The sequence below is a fragment of the Anabrus simplex genome, chromosome 2, assembly GCF_040414725.1.
Source record: "Anabrus simplex isolate iqAnaSimp1 chromosome 2, ASM4041472v1, whole genome shotgun sequence".
Lineage (NCBI taxonomy): Eukaryota > Metazoa > Arthropoda > Insecta > Orthoptera > Tettigoniidae > Anabrus > Anabrus simplex.
This window is the reverse complement of record NC_090266.1, coordinates 1,157,702,497-1,157,717,399: the sequence shown is the minus strand read 5'-3', so window position 1 is coordinate 1,157,717,399 and position 14,903 is coordinate 1,157,702,497. Positions and strand designations below refer to the sequence as shown.

At 39.2% G+C, this 14,903-nt stretch overlaps 1 protein-coding gene across 3 annotated transcripts in view; it reads right to left on the bottom strand.

The window, feature by feature from the left end:
- LOC136863371 (uncharacterized) overlaps positions 1-8,593 on the bottom strand; it is a 114,358-nt gene extending 105,765 nt beyond the window's left edge. The window contains exon 1 of one of the 3 annotated variants that reach the window (XM_067139773.2): positions 8,454-8,593. The gene's annotated coding sequence lies outside the window, so the exon portion shown is untranslated. The remainder of the gene's footprint in view (positions 1-8,453) is intronic. The other 2 variants (XM_067139772.2, XM_067139774.2) reach the window with 2 other exon arrangements.
- Positions 8,594-14,903: the final 6,310 nt, after the last annotated feature.

The following is a 14,903-nucleotide window of genomic DNA, read 5'->3' as shown; positions in this document are numbered from 1 at the left end:
TCAACCATCCTCGAAGTGGTTTTCCACTTCTCATCCAGGAAAATGCTGGGATGGTACCTAACTTAAGGCCACGGCCGCTTCCTTCCCTCTTCCCCCTCTGTCCCTTCCAATCTTCCCATCCCCCCACAAGGCGCCTGTTCAGCATAGCAGGTGAGGCCGCCTGGGCGGGTACTGGTCCTCCTCCCCAGTTTTATCTCCCTGACCCAAAGTCTCACGCTCCAGGACACTGCCCTTGAGGCGGTAGACATGGGATCCCTTGCTGAGTACGAGGAATAAACCAACCCTGGAGGGTAAACAGATTAGGAAAGAGCATCTAGAGAAAGCATATGATAGAGTATCGAGGGAAAAGATGTTAGGTGTAATGGGAGATTATGGAATTAAAGTTTGATTATTAAAAACAACGAAAGGCGTTTCTGTTCACAATTAGGCTGAAGTGAGAATTGATGGTAGAATGAGTTCTTGGTGAAGGTATTTACAGGGGTTAGACAAGGCAGTAATTTTTCACCTTTGTTCTTCATACATTCATGGATCTTTTTTATTTTTTAAGAAGGAAGCCATACTTTCCAGTGCTGACTCAAGTTAAATGTAACTTAACATCTTTCCAGCCTGTCGAACACACAAGTTAAATATAAATATTACACTATAACATACCTGTAAAAATACACACTAATAAACAATAGTTTTATTCCTTGAACACAGTCCAGAAATTGGCGGAGCTAGGACCATTGAAGAGGCCAAAACGTGGCATAACATGCTTGCTTAAAGCTATATTTGCAACCTTCAAAATGCTGCACAAATCTAACCATGTCTTGGTGACTGTGCGTGTTTATATGTGCATATTTTCATCCGGAGTTTGCGTCCCATGAAATTATTGATGAAATTGTCCGGCTCCATGGATAAATTGTTAACGTGCTGGCCTTTGGTCACAGGGGTCCCGGGTTCGATTCCCGGCAGGGTCTGGAATTTTAACCTTAATTGGTGGCACGGGGGCTGGGTGTATGTGTCGTCTTCATCATCATTTCATCCTCATCACGACGCGCAGGTCGCCTACGGGAGTCAAATCAAAAGACCTGCACCTGGTGAGCCGAACTTGTCCTCGGACACTCCCGGCACTAAAAGCCACAAGCCATTTCATTTCATTTATGAAATTAGCTCTGCCTTAACTATAACAACTAAGAACGACAGAATTATCCTCGCAGGGGGTTAAATTGCCGGACTGGTGTGACAATGCGGAAAACGAGTGAAGTACAGTACTTGGATACTCGGAAGAGGAAGGTCTCACCTTGGTAAACAGGGCAGAGGTTTCACGTATATATGATGCAACGGTACCAGCACTATAGACTGGGTATTTACGAATCTGGGAAAAAAATATACCCAAGAATCAGAAAATTATTTCGTCCGTCTTTAGAAAATACCAGCTAGTGGAAACAAGCTTTCTTATCAGACATACTGGAGATCAGAGGACTCCGAGGTTGTTAAGACATCGAGGAAATTACAGTAAGACGAAAGAAGTGAGGTGGACAGTCTAATGCCATTAAGGTGATCGAAGAAGGCAACCTGGATGGGGCAGTGTCGATGCTGGAGCTTCTAGTACATAGTGCTACTTTGCCCGTGGTTTGTCTGAGAAGACAATCAAAACTGTGATTCAATGAAGTTTGTTACACGGCCCGTAGGTCCACACTGGAAGCTCTACAATTGATGATCATTTACAAGCTTTACCAAAATGAAGAAAGAGTACAAAGGTATCATAAAGTAAACAAAGGAAGCGTACCAGGAACAGGAAGAACATCTGATTGAGGAGGCGGAACGGGAACCATACAGAGCACTCAGTCCAAGGCAACCTAAATACCCTAGAAACATTCCAATGAAGTTTGGGAGAATCATCTTAGTACTGTTCTACAAAAGGAAGATAGCCGCCCATTAGATAAAGAAGCAAGCGACTCTGGAATCACGGAAGATCCAGAACATTTTTACAATGAGCACCTCAAAAGTCCACTCCCAGTGCTTAAACAAGCCGTTCCTTCAATCCTAAATGGATGTACTCAACAGGCAACGATCCCTAACCGTTGGAGAAGGTCTACTGTTAGCATGCTCTATAAGGGAAAGGGGAATACGGAAGACCCAAATGCATATAGAGATATTGCTCTCGAATGCATAAATAAATTTCCTCTGTAAACGTCTAATTAGAGGAGTAGGTACCAGACTCTCAGATAGACAGTTTGGATTTCGGAGGGGGAAATCAACAATATAGGCTATTCAATGTCTACAAAATGATATCGAGGCTGCTCTAGCAGTCCCAAGAGGAAAATTATAAGGCATTTTCATAGATTTTTCCAAAGCGTTCGACACAATTAACAGGAAAATCCTGTTAGAGAAATTAACAAGTGATAGGAAATAAAGTTACAAAACACTACTCATTAAAAACGCAACGTAAAGCCACTACCTCTTTAAAAACTTACTAGCTTCGAATTGCATAGTAATAAATGACGGAATAACGATATCTGACCCTATAGAACAAACCACTGGTGTCTTATAGGGTGATCCTCTGAGCTGCAAGCAGCTTTCGACCTACTCATGGCATGAGTGGAAAAGAATTAGCTTCGTCTGAACGAAGAAAAGACGTGGAAGGTCACAATTGTCAGCGCAAGGGACGGGCCCCTAGCAGTGTAAAAATCTTCAAGTACATGGGCGTTACATTACATATTTCTGGCAAGGATTTTAAACTGTACATTAGAGATCGAGTAAATGCGGCAATCAAGGCAATGACTGACAATCGGCACCCAAACAGACTCTCCATAAAAGACAGCTCTGAAATTCTTTCAGCTGAAGTTACCAGCCGTTGTAGCATACGGCCTGGAAATCGTCTGGCTATATCTAAAGAAGAAACACTTAGCGCTATTAGAAAAAGTTAAAGCGACTTTCTTGAAGAAGGTTTTGTATGCTTCAAAGTACACTCTTTCGCGACTGGCTTACGATCTGACAAGGGAACTACTCCACATGGAAGTACTGCACTTCCGTCTCCAAATGCCTCCAGGATACGAACAACTATTGCAAGACTACAATTAAAAAAGAAGAACATATGGAGAGACTTTCATGCCACTGATGCAATGGTTTATAAACACTGGATGCCCAAAGGGTACGACTTAAGACATATAATATATGGTTTTCAATATAAACTGTGTGGCTCCATGAGCCAGGTCCGGACTGTGTATGTGATCGTTGTGGAAACCTTTATGAACAATACCACGCAATGTACTGCAAACTCCGGTGTGAATCCTGGAATAAATTATGTTCTGGCGAGTGTTAGATCGTGTAATTTAATGTTGTACGAGGGCTGATCAACAAAGACTGAGACTGATATTTTCACAGATGTTTATTACTCCATTTCAGTGTTTACATGATCTTCTTCAAAGTAGTCCCCTCCTACTTCAATGCACTTTCATAGCGTCTCTGCGATTCTTTGAACACATGCTGCAGACCATTCTTTGTCAGGTCCCTGAGAATCGCCTCACTTTTCTTGAGCACTGCTTCAGAGTTCTCAAATCGAATGTCCTTAAGCTTTGCCTTTAGTGATGGGAATAAAAAAATCACAGGCTGCATGATCAGGGCTATAAGGTGGATGCGGTACACGGGTAATGTTGAATCGAGCCAGAAACTGCATGACTTTATTTTGCGACGTGAGGCCGTGCATTGTCATTATGAAGTCGCCACCCAGTCCGAGAAAGCTCTGGTCGTTTCTTTGCAATGTGCTTCCTCAGTGTAGCCAATACTGACGTGTAGTATGCTGCTGTAACAGTAGTGTAAGGGGGAACTACATGCTGGTCACCTCCATTGTCTGGTATGCGAAATGCACGCAGCGTCTACCCAATAGAGCATTACTACCAACCTAGCGAAACGAGAGTGCTGTCGCCTACGGACATTATATATAAAAACACGCTCTTTCCATATATTTATGTTACAGATAGGAAACTATCACGGGAGCTACAGAAAGAATCAGTCACAGTCTTTGTATCAGCCTACGTATTATCCTATGTTATATTGGAATTTTTACATTATAGTATGTCATTATTTATTCATAATGGCCATTGGCTGCAATAAATGTTTCATTCATATAAAATGTACCAAAAATTCTGAGGAATCGAACAGAATAATATTCTGGCTCAACATTACCTTTTTAAACATTTCAAAACATAACCTCACTACCACAGACCCATGTTCCACTTATCTGTTCTGGTCGCTTTTTTATTTTTTTATTTTGCTGCTTCGTGGACGCCTCTTCTGGTAGTGTATTTTTCATGATTTCGCTTGAAATTTCCCTTCATTACCTTTCCAAAGTGCAAGGTTATTTTCCATTTCCTGGCTTCATTTTTCTCGTCTCGCCTGGGCTGATACTACAGCTGCTGGTATCCATACTCATAGACCCTTCTTCCGGGGAAGATAACTTTAAAACCTAAACATTGCCTGTCTTAAATCATCCAACTGCCATCTGGAGGTATGTGATGGGACGTTCCATAGTTGCAATAGACACGTCTCCCACTGTTACCTCAGCATGTAATAACAGGTGCCTTAGACCCTTCCATGATGGGGGAGGGCTGCATTCAATTATCAATAACTTAAACCCATGGCACTACAGCCCTGAAGGGCCTTGGCCTACCAAGCGACCGCTCCTCAGCCCGAAGGCCTGTGGATTACGAGGTGTCGTGTCGTCAGCACGACGAATCGTCTCGACCGTTATTCTTTACTTTCTAGGCCGGGCTTCAATTATCAGCCTTTCGATTTCTTTTTATTTACTTTACGCTCCACAGACACAGATAGGTCTTACGGCGACGATGGGATAGGAAAGGGCTAGGAGTGGGGAGGAAGCGACCATGGCCTTAATTAAGGTACATCTCCAGCACTTGTCCCGGTGTGAAAATGGGAAACCACGGAAAACCATCTTCAGGGCTGCCGACAGTGGGGTTCGAACCCACTATCTCCCAAATGTAAGCTCACAGCTGCGCGCCCGTAACCGCTTTAGAAAAGTGATACCACAAAATAAAACTCTCATTTTTTCTGCGTATAGGAAGAGACTCGTCATTTCTACGATTTCACCAACTTAGTGAAGTCTGGGAAAATTCTTTGAGCACAATGAATGCGTAACCCTGCTTCCAACGCGACATCGAGTAAACATGACCCAGTTTTACTCTTATTCAGGTCCATGACTGAGAATATGCGTCCTCAAAGATATATAGAAGCAAACATAGTAACTGATTTACATGCCATGTGTGGATATGCGGAACTTTTTATTTACTTTTATTTTTTATTTCAAGTTCTAATAAAATGCAAGGAGGTGACCTGGAATATTGCATTACTCATCTTTCAAAACTGTGTTACCCTGAAGCTTTATCATTTCTCTTTGAAATCAGACAAAAGCCTGCACAAAATTTACAGAAAAGGGCGTCATAAAAATCAGCAGCGTAGCCAGGATCGGCCGATGGGGGGGATTGTAGTTACAAAATGATGATAGAACACAATGAAGGTGCAAAAATGACTTGTCGATATAAGCACACTGATACAAGTGAATTGCAGATCTCTTGGTTTACAGTGTTTATTTAGTTTGTTGTTTATTGTCAGTTTATGTTACTTTATTTTTTAAAAATTCCATGGAGGGTTCTAACCCCCAGTAACAACCCCTGGCTACGGCCCTGAAAAAAATGTGTAATTCAGGTGAGATTCTTTCAATACTCTAAACCATTCTCGAATTGTGTTAGGGCTTCACAGTAACTATCTCTGTTTAATCGGACAAGTCACATGGCTTTAATGATGAGAATACTTCAAAACGTTTCACGCAATCTCTTTCCCAAAGAGAGGGCTTTACCCTTTAGATGGCCCACCCCACCCCTTCGAGGTGGGAAATGAAAGCGTTCTTCAATGATTGATTGATTGATTGATTGATTGATTGATTGATTGATTGATTGATTTGATTGATTGATTGATTTCTCCTGTAATAGTATTTCGAATAATGAAATTTCCATCTTAAGAGCACGAATTCTGTCCCATATAGCACTTGTCAACACATTTTTGTCTTCTGGAGAAACATTTAAATCGCTCAAAGATTTTATAATGTACGCAAGCCAGTACGTACGTGCGGTCTTCATCACCACTGCCGCAGCTACAAGCAGGCAGGCACGGAACACCGACAGGGTTTCTTATCCATCCAACACTCAGTTGGAATGGCCTGGCTTACGGACATGATCCCTTCCCCCACTCTTCTTTTCACTTGAAGGCAAACGTAATGATTTCCAAAGGAGTAACATTTGAAGCACAAGTATAATCTAAAATTAAATCTTACGATTTGATCGTTAATGTCGACTGACCAGTTTTTTTGTTTTTCCTTTCGCTGCATCCATGTTTCAACACTAAGCATTGCATAATCATCAACATAACATCAGGTTATCCATCTTCGGTTTATATAACACTTCAGAAGCAAATAAAGCAGAAAAGCAATCTCGACTCATCAACTAGTAAATTGAAGTAATAGCTAGAGACAAGATTCTTGCGATTGATATTTACAAAATGACGTATTTTCCAATAAACGAGTGTACCTTAGCGGGGTAAAACAGTGGCTACAAAGAGGAGTGACCATGGATTTGGGAGACAGATGGGTTCACCTATTAACTGCCAAATTTCTTTCCTGAAATTTGAACTGATTCCTAGGTTTCTTAAAGCATCTAGTAATAGGGAAATATTACACCAAAATACATATTCTGTATAACTATCATTTACCATGAGGACCAAACGAGGATCAAACTTAAACAGTAATGGGAAAAGTTTAGAAACAAAATATTATTATATCTAATCTGTAGAATATAAGAAACAAAATATTACCCTTAAATTACATATTATGTATATAATAATGTCCGTCTCTGTGGTGTAGTGGTTAGCGGGATTAGCTGCCACCCCAGGCGGTCCGGGTTCGGTTTCCGGCTCTGTCACGAAATTTGAAAAGCGATACGAGGGCTGGAACGGGGTCCGCTCAGCCTCGGGAGGTCAACTGAGTAGAGGGGATTCGATTCCCACCTCAGCCATCCTCGAAGTGGTTTTCCGTGGTTTCTCACTTCTCCTCCAGACAAATGTCGGGAAGGTACCTAACTTGAGGCCACGGCCACTTCCTTCCCTCTTCCTTATCTGTCCCTTCCAATATTCCCATCCCCCCACAAGGCCCCACTTCAGCATAGCAGGTGAGGCCGCCTGGGCGAGGTACTGGTCATTCTCCCCAGTTGTATCCCCCGACCAAGAGTCTGAAGCTCCAGGACACTGCCCTTGAGGCGGTAAAGGTGAGATCCATCGCTGAGTCCGAGGGAAAAACCGAACCTGGAGGGTAAACTGATGATAATGATTATGATGATAGATGCTATGAAATGAGAATGGAGAGTGTTGCTGGAATGAAAGATGACAGGGAAAACCGCAGTACACGGAGAAAAACCTGTCCCGCCTCCGTTTTGTCCAGCATAAATCTCATATGGAATGACCGGGATTTGAACCACGGTATCCAGCGGTGAGAGGCCGACGCGCTGCCGTCTGAGCCACAGAGGCTCTGCATTATTATTATTATTATTATTATTATTATTATTATTATTATTATTATTATTATTATTATTATTATTATTATTACATTATTTTCCTATATGGAGGTGTGATACATCTTACAATGAGGATGAGGAACTTTAACTTGATTACTGCAGTCACAGTTCAATTTCTAAATTGTGATACGCGTGCGAAGTTTCAATAACGATCAATTAAAGTGTACACCACAGTAAGGAGACTCCTTGATGATTTCCCCCAAATGAGAGTGGCAAAAGAATGTTTTATCACAGTCGAACCTCGATATCTCGAACCTTGATATCTCGAACCTCTATTACTCGAATTTCCAGTACCTGTTCTATTCTTCACGTGTATTTATTTCTCCATTACTCGAAATTCGATTACACGAATTTCGACATTTCTCGAAGCAAACTTTTCCTCCATGAACGCTGGAAATATTCTTTAAATAGAATTTTGCACAGTAACTTTGCAGTGTGACATGTAAGGTTTGTGTTCTTTAACGTACTACAGTATATCATATCTCTCAACCCCTAGCGCAGGCAGTATGAGTGTATGAACTAACAGTTGTGGAAGAAAAGAAGCTGTGTGTATTCTGTCTTCAACGACTTGCAATAATAAGTGTTGTAATTTAAATGACAAAATACTTTGACTTTGTTTTTATATGGTTAAATAACACTTACGACAGTATCAAGCCGTAGTTACACTTGAATCGCTTACGTGCAATCCTCAAAGGCTAAATTCTCTACATCTCGAAATCTTCGATAACTCGAAATAAAATTCAGCTCCGGTGGTGATTCGAGATATCGAAGTTTGGCTGTAAATTGAAAAATTGTAGTAGCAACGTAAAATTATCATAATGTCATACTCACATGGCTATGGCGCTAGTGATTGGGTGCATTTTGTATATCGTCTTCAGAGCTCCGGTAGAAACAGCTGCGGCACTAAAACTGTTAACTATGCCATCATCGCACAAGAGACAGTAGACTTAAGTCACCTCGGAGTTCCGCATATCCCCACGCCATTGCACAATATCACACACATCATTGCTATTCACGTGTCGATGTACCTTGCTCACCTTCACTGACAGCTTGTCTCATTACATAATCCTTTATATACTATTCGGACAGAAATCGCATTTTTTGTAGCAAAATCGAGCGAATTCTAAAATGTTCAAAAACGCGGATTTGTATGTTGGAAAAAGGTAATTACTGATAACCGTAATCGAACGCAATCACCCCGCTGAGAAGCTGATGTAGTAGGCCTACCAGTCAGCTACGTTTTCTGTATATAAATAACTAGCAAGATACCCGTGCTTCGCTACGGTATTATACTGAAATTTATAATTGAATGCTTATTGTATTAGATATATAATCCGCCGAAATTCGCGATCTGACTCGTTTTCTGCGAGAATCCACCAAAATTCCCGATCTGACTGGTTTTCTATGACTCTACGGCACGTTTCCTCCCACTTTTAAATCTTCCTTTCCAGCAATCGATTTCGTACTTCCCGGACTAGGCTCAGGTATTCCTCCTGGTCAGTTGGGTCCGTAAATCTTTGCCATCTTTTCCTATAATATTTTTAATATGGATAAAATCCTTCAGGAGATCCGGCGTGGTGTCATATTGGGTGCCTTGGCGGCACTGAACCCGCGGCCGGACTGCATTCTTAGTCATTACCCGTCCAGGAGCCGTTTCCAGCGCGGTCCGCACATTTGACGACGGTCCGGAATATTATTATTATTATTATTACTATTATGTGTTGCTGGAATGGCTGATGACAGGGAAAACCGGAGTATCCGGAGAAAAACCTGTCCCACCCCCGTTTTGCCCAGCACGAATGCCACATTGAGTGACCGGGATTTGAACCACGGAACCCAGCTGTGAGAGGCCGGCGCGCTGCCGCCTGAGCAACGGAGGATCCTTATAAGTACATTAATAACAGTAAAATAAATTGGTCTCACCTCCTTCTACACCCCACCGCCGTTAAGTTTATTTACCGCCACCCCCCCCCCCTCACCAAAAAAATTAAAAGAATTCTTGTTTCTTTATGTTTAAGGGAGATTCAAAACACCAATGTTCACGTCTATTACCTTAGCTTTGAGATAAAAAAATAATTCACTTTTTTCATTTCATTTCGCAATAATCCCCCCCCCTTTTAAATGAATTTTCCCGCAAAAAATACTTGTTTCTTTAATAGTAAAGGATCTTCTAAATACCAATTATCACGACTCTAACTTCTTCAGTTTTCGATTTATGTGTCCTCATGAAAGGAATTCAACTCCTTTACACTTCCGCCCTCCAAGGTGGTTTCCCCACCAAAACGCGTTCTTCTTTGTTTTTAAAGGAGGTCCAAATAAGAATTTTCACGTCTGTAACAACTTTAGTTTTTATTAGATGTATGTATTCTCATACAATTCAGTCAATTAATTTTTCAATTCTTTCAACCCCCCTTCATTGGATTTTCCGAGAATACGTGTTTCTTTACTTTTAAAGCAGATTGCAAATATCAAATTTCACGTCTGTAACATCTTCATTTTTGAGATATCAGTAGCCTAATTAAAAGAATTCATCACCATTTTCAGTCACTTTTACCCCCCCCCCCCTCCACCCAAGTGGTATTTCCGATAACTAAAAGTACACGTTTCTTTATGCTTAATAGAGATAAAAAAATACCATTTTTCACTTCTGTAACATGTTAAGTTTTTCTAGATATACTGTAAAAATTCTCATTTTAAAATTTCACCCCTTTTGAGTTCCCCTTAAGTGAAGTTTCCAAAACAAATCACCTATATTTCTTTACATTTACAGAAGATTTACACTCACTCTTTACTGTGTAACATTTTACGTTTCCAAGATATTCTGTAGATACAGTCTTTCAAAAAATTCACCCCAAATTGTCACTCCTGTTTAACCGCCATTAATTGGCTTTTCCAAAAACTAAAAAATACGTGTTTCTTTATTTTTAAAAGAGATCCCATATGCAAAATATCAGTTCTGTAATATCTTTCGTTTCTGAGATATGTGTATCCTCAATTAAGGCATTCAACCCATTTTTCACCCTTTTACACCCCTCCTATTAGGATTTACAGGAAACAAAAAATACGTGTTCCTTAATTTTTAGAGGAGATTCTAACTACCAATTTTTACATCTGTAAATTTTAAAATTTTAAGATGTAGAGACACTCATTTTAAAAAATTCACCCCCCAATATTTTGATTTTCCAAAAACGAAAAAATACGTGTTTCTTTACTTTTAAAGTAGATCCAAAATACCAATTTTCAGGTCTGTAATATCCTCAGGTTCTGAAATATAAGTAGCCTCATGAAAGGCATTCAACCCATTATTCACCCTTTTACACCCTTCCTATTGGGATTTTCCGAAAACAAAAGAATACATGTTTCTTTATTTTTAAAGGAGATTCTAAATACCAATTTTTACATCTATAAACTTAAAAAGTTTTGAGATATAGATACACTCATTTTAAAAAATCACCCCATTTTCACCCCCCATTAATTGGACTTTCCACAAAAAGAAAAATACGTGTTTCTTTATTTTTTAAGGAGATCCCAAACACCAATTTTCAGGTCTGTAATATCTTCAGGTTCTGAAATATAAGTAGACTCATGAAATGCATTCGACCCGTTTTTCAACCTTTACCACCCTTCCTATTACGATTTTTCGAAAACAAAATATAAGTGTTTCTTTATTTTTAACTAGCATGATACCCGTGCTTCGCTACGGTATTATACTGAAATTTATAATTAAATGCTTAACGTTTTATATATAATCCTCCGAAATTCGCGATCTGACTCGTTTTCTGAGAAATTACGGCAAAGTTCCTCACATGTTTCAATCTTTCTTTCCAGCAATCGATTTCGTACTTCGCGAGGTAGGTCCAGGTATTCCACGCGGTCAGTTCGGTCCCTAAATCTTTGCCATCTTTTCCTATAAGCATTTTTTGAGTATGGATCAAATCCTGAAGGAGATCCGGCGTGGTGTCGTCTTGGGTGCCTTGGCGGTACTGAACCCGCGGCTTGACTGTATTCGTAGTCATTACCAGGCCAGGACCCGTTTCCAGCGCGGTCCGCACAATTTGACGACGGGCCAGAACATTATTATTATTATTATTATTATTATTATTATTATTATTATTAGATGTTCTGGACCCCACAGCAAGATGCAAGACCGCTACTTGGCGGTAAATTACATCTGCTGCCATTGTCATTGCTAACAATGTGACCAGCACCATTGTTGCGCGTAGGCAAGTGTGCAGAATTTCTGGCGATACGAATGACATACCTCCGTGTATTATTGACCTTATTATAGAGGTGAACAATTTGACAGCCAATCTCATTCCTATCGTTTATTTCAAATGTGTTTAAATTTTTATTTATATGCCAGGAGAATCTACTCTAATCTAAGAACGTTCTCCGAAGGAAAATATGGCTGTTGAAAAAGAACCCAGGAAAGATTAAAAATGATCGGTTTATGATCAGAATAAGTACATCGCAAGTCTACAGCCTGTTTCCTATCATTCGACAGGATCAGGGATGGAATGAATAAAGCCCCATCTAGCGGCTACAATAGGAATTGTGCCGGCTGCCGAAGCTCCCCTCTGGGGCAATGATCGATGAGTGACAAATGAAATGAAATATTGGACAGTGTTGCTGGAATGAATGATGACAGGGAAAGCCGGAGTATCCGGAGAAAAACCTGTCCCGCCTCCATTTTGTCCAGCACGAATGTCACATTGAGTGACCGGGATTTGAAACACGGAACCCAGCTGTGAGAGGCCGGCGCGCTGCCGACTGAGCAACGGAGGCTCCTTATAAGTACATTACGAACAGTAAAATCAATTGGTCTCACCTCCTTTTACACCCCACCGCCGTTAAGTTTATTTACCCCCACCCTCCAAAAAATTAAAAGAAGGCGTGTTTCTTTATGTTTAAAGGAGATTCCAAATACCAATGTTCACGTTTATTACCTTCAGTTTTGAGATATAAGTATCCCCTTAAAAATAATTCACGTTTTTAACTTCCTTCCACCCCTCCCCCCTCCCTCACAAAGTGATATTAAAGCAAAAAATACTTGTTCCTTTAATAGTAAAGGATCTTCTAAATACCAATTATCACCACTCTAACCTCTTCAGTTTTTGATTTATGTGTCCTCATGAAAGGAATTCAACTCCTTTTCACTCCCGCCCCCCCCCCCCAAGATTGTTTCCCCACAAAACGCGCTTTTCTTTGTTTTTAAAGGAGATCAAAATACCAATTTTCACGTCTGTAACAACTTGAGTTTTCATTAGATGTATGTATTCTCATACAATTAAGTCAATTAATTTTTTCTATCCTTTAACACTCCAAATCCCCTTCATTGGATTTTCCGAGAATACGTGTTTGTTTACTTTTAAAGCAGATTCCAAAAATAAAATTTCACGTGTGTAACATCTTCATTTTTGAGATATCAGTAGCCTAATTAAAAGAATTCAACACCATTTTCAGTCACTTTTACCCCCCACCCCCCACTACCCAAGTTGTATTTCCGGAAACTAAAAATACACTTTTCTTTATTTTTAATTGGATAAAAAAATGACCATTTTTCACTTCTGTACATGTTAAGTTGTTTGAGATATACTGTAGAAATTGTCATTTTAAAATTTCACCCCATTTTAGTTCCCCTTAAGTGGAGTTTCCAAAGACAAATCACCTATGTTTCTTTACACTTACAGGAGATTCCAAATACCCACTATTTACGTCTGTAATATTTTGCGCTTCTCAGATATTCTGTAGATATAGTCTTTCAAAAAATTCACCCCAATTTGCCACTCCTGTTTAACCGCCATTAATTGAATTTTCCAAAAGCAAAAATATACGTGTTTCTATATTTTTAAAGGAGATCCCATTTACAAATTTTCAGTTCTGTAATATCTTCAGTTTCTGGGATATATGTATCCTCATTAAAGGCATTCAACCCATTATTCACCCTTTTACACCCCTCCTATTGGGATTTAGAGAAAACAAAGAAATACGTGTTCCTTTATTTTTAAGGGAGATTCTAAACACCAATTTTTACATCTGTAAACGTTTAAAGTTTTAAGATGTAGACACACTCATTTTAAAAATTCACCCCCCTTTTCACCCCCCATTATTTGGATTTTCCAGAAACGAAAAAATACCTGTTTCTTTATTTTTAAAGTAGATCCCAAATACCAATTTTCAGGTCTGTAATATCTTCAGGTTCTGAAATATAAGTAGCCTCATTGAAGGCATTCAACCTATTTTTCACCCTTTTTCACCCTTCCTATTAGGATTTTCCGAAAACAAAAAAGTACGTGTTTATTTTTAAAGGAGATTTCTAAATACCAAATTTTACATCTATAAACTTTAAAAGTTTTGAGATATAGATACACTCATTTTAAATATTTCATCCCCCTTTTCACCCCCCATTATTTGGATTTTCCCAAAACGAAAAAATACCTGTTTCTTTATTTTTAAAGTAGATCCCAAATACCAATTTTCAGGTCTGTAATATATTCAGTTTCTAAGATATAAGTATTCTCTTTAAAGGCATTCAACCCATTTTTCACCCCTTTTCACCCCTCCTATTGGGATTTTCCGAAAACAAAAAAATACATGTTCCTTTATTTTTAATGAAGATTTTAAATACCAATTTTTACATCTCTAAACTTTAAAACTTTTGAGATATAGATGCACTCATTTTAAAAATTCACCCCCTTTTCACCCTCGCATTAATTGGATTTTCCAAAAACAAAAAAATATGTGTTTCTTTATTTTTGAAAGCGATCAAAAGTACCAATTTTGAGGTCTGTAATATCTTCAGTTTCTGAGATATATGTATTCTCTTTAAAGGCATTCAACACATTTTTCACCCCTTTTCACCCCTCCTATTGGGATTTTCCGAAAACAAAAAAAATGCATGTTCCTTTATTTTTAATGAAGATTCTAAATACTAATTTTCACATCTCTAAACTTTAAAACTTTTGAGATATAGATGCACACATTTTAAAAATTCACCCCCCTTTCACCCTCGCATTAATTGGATTTTCCAAAAACAAAAAAATATGTGTTTCTTTATTTTTCACAGCGATCAAAAGTACCAATTTTGAGGTCTGTAATATCTTCAGTTTCGGAGATATAAGTAGCGTATCCGGATTAAAGGCATTCAACCCCTTTTTCACCCTTTTTCACCCCTCCTATTGGGATTGTCTGAAAACAAAAAAAATACGTGTTTCCTTATTTTTAAAGAAGATTCTAAATACCAATTTTCACATTTGTAAACTTTTAAAGTTTTGAGATATA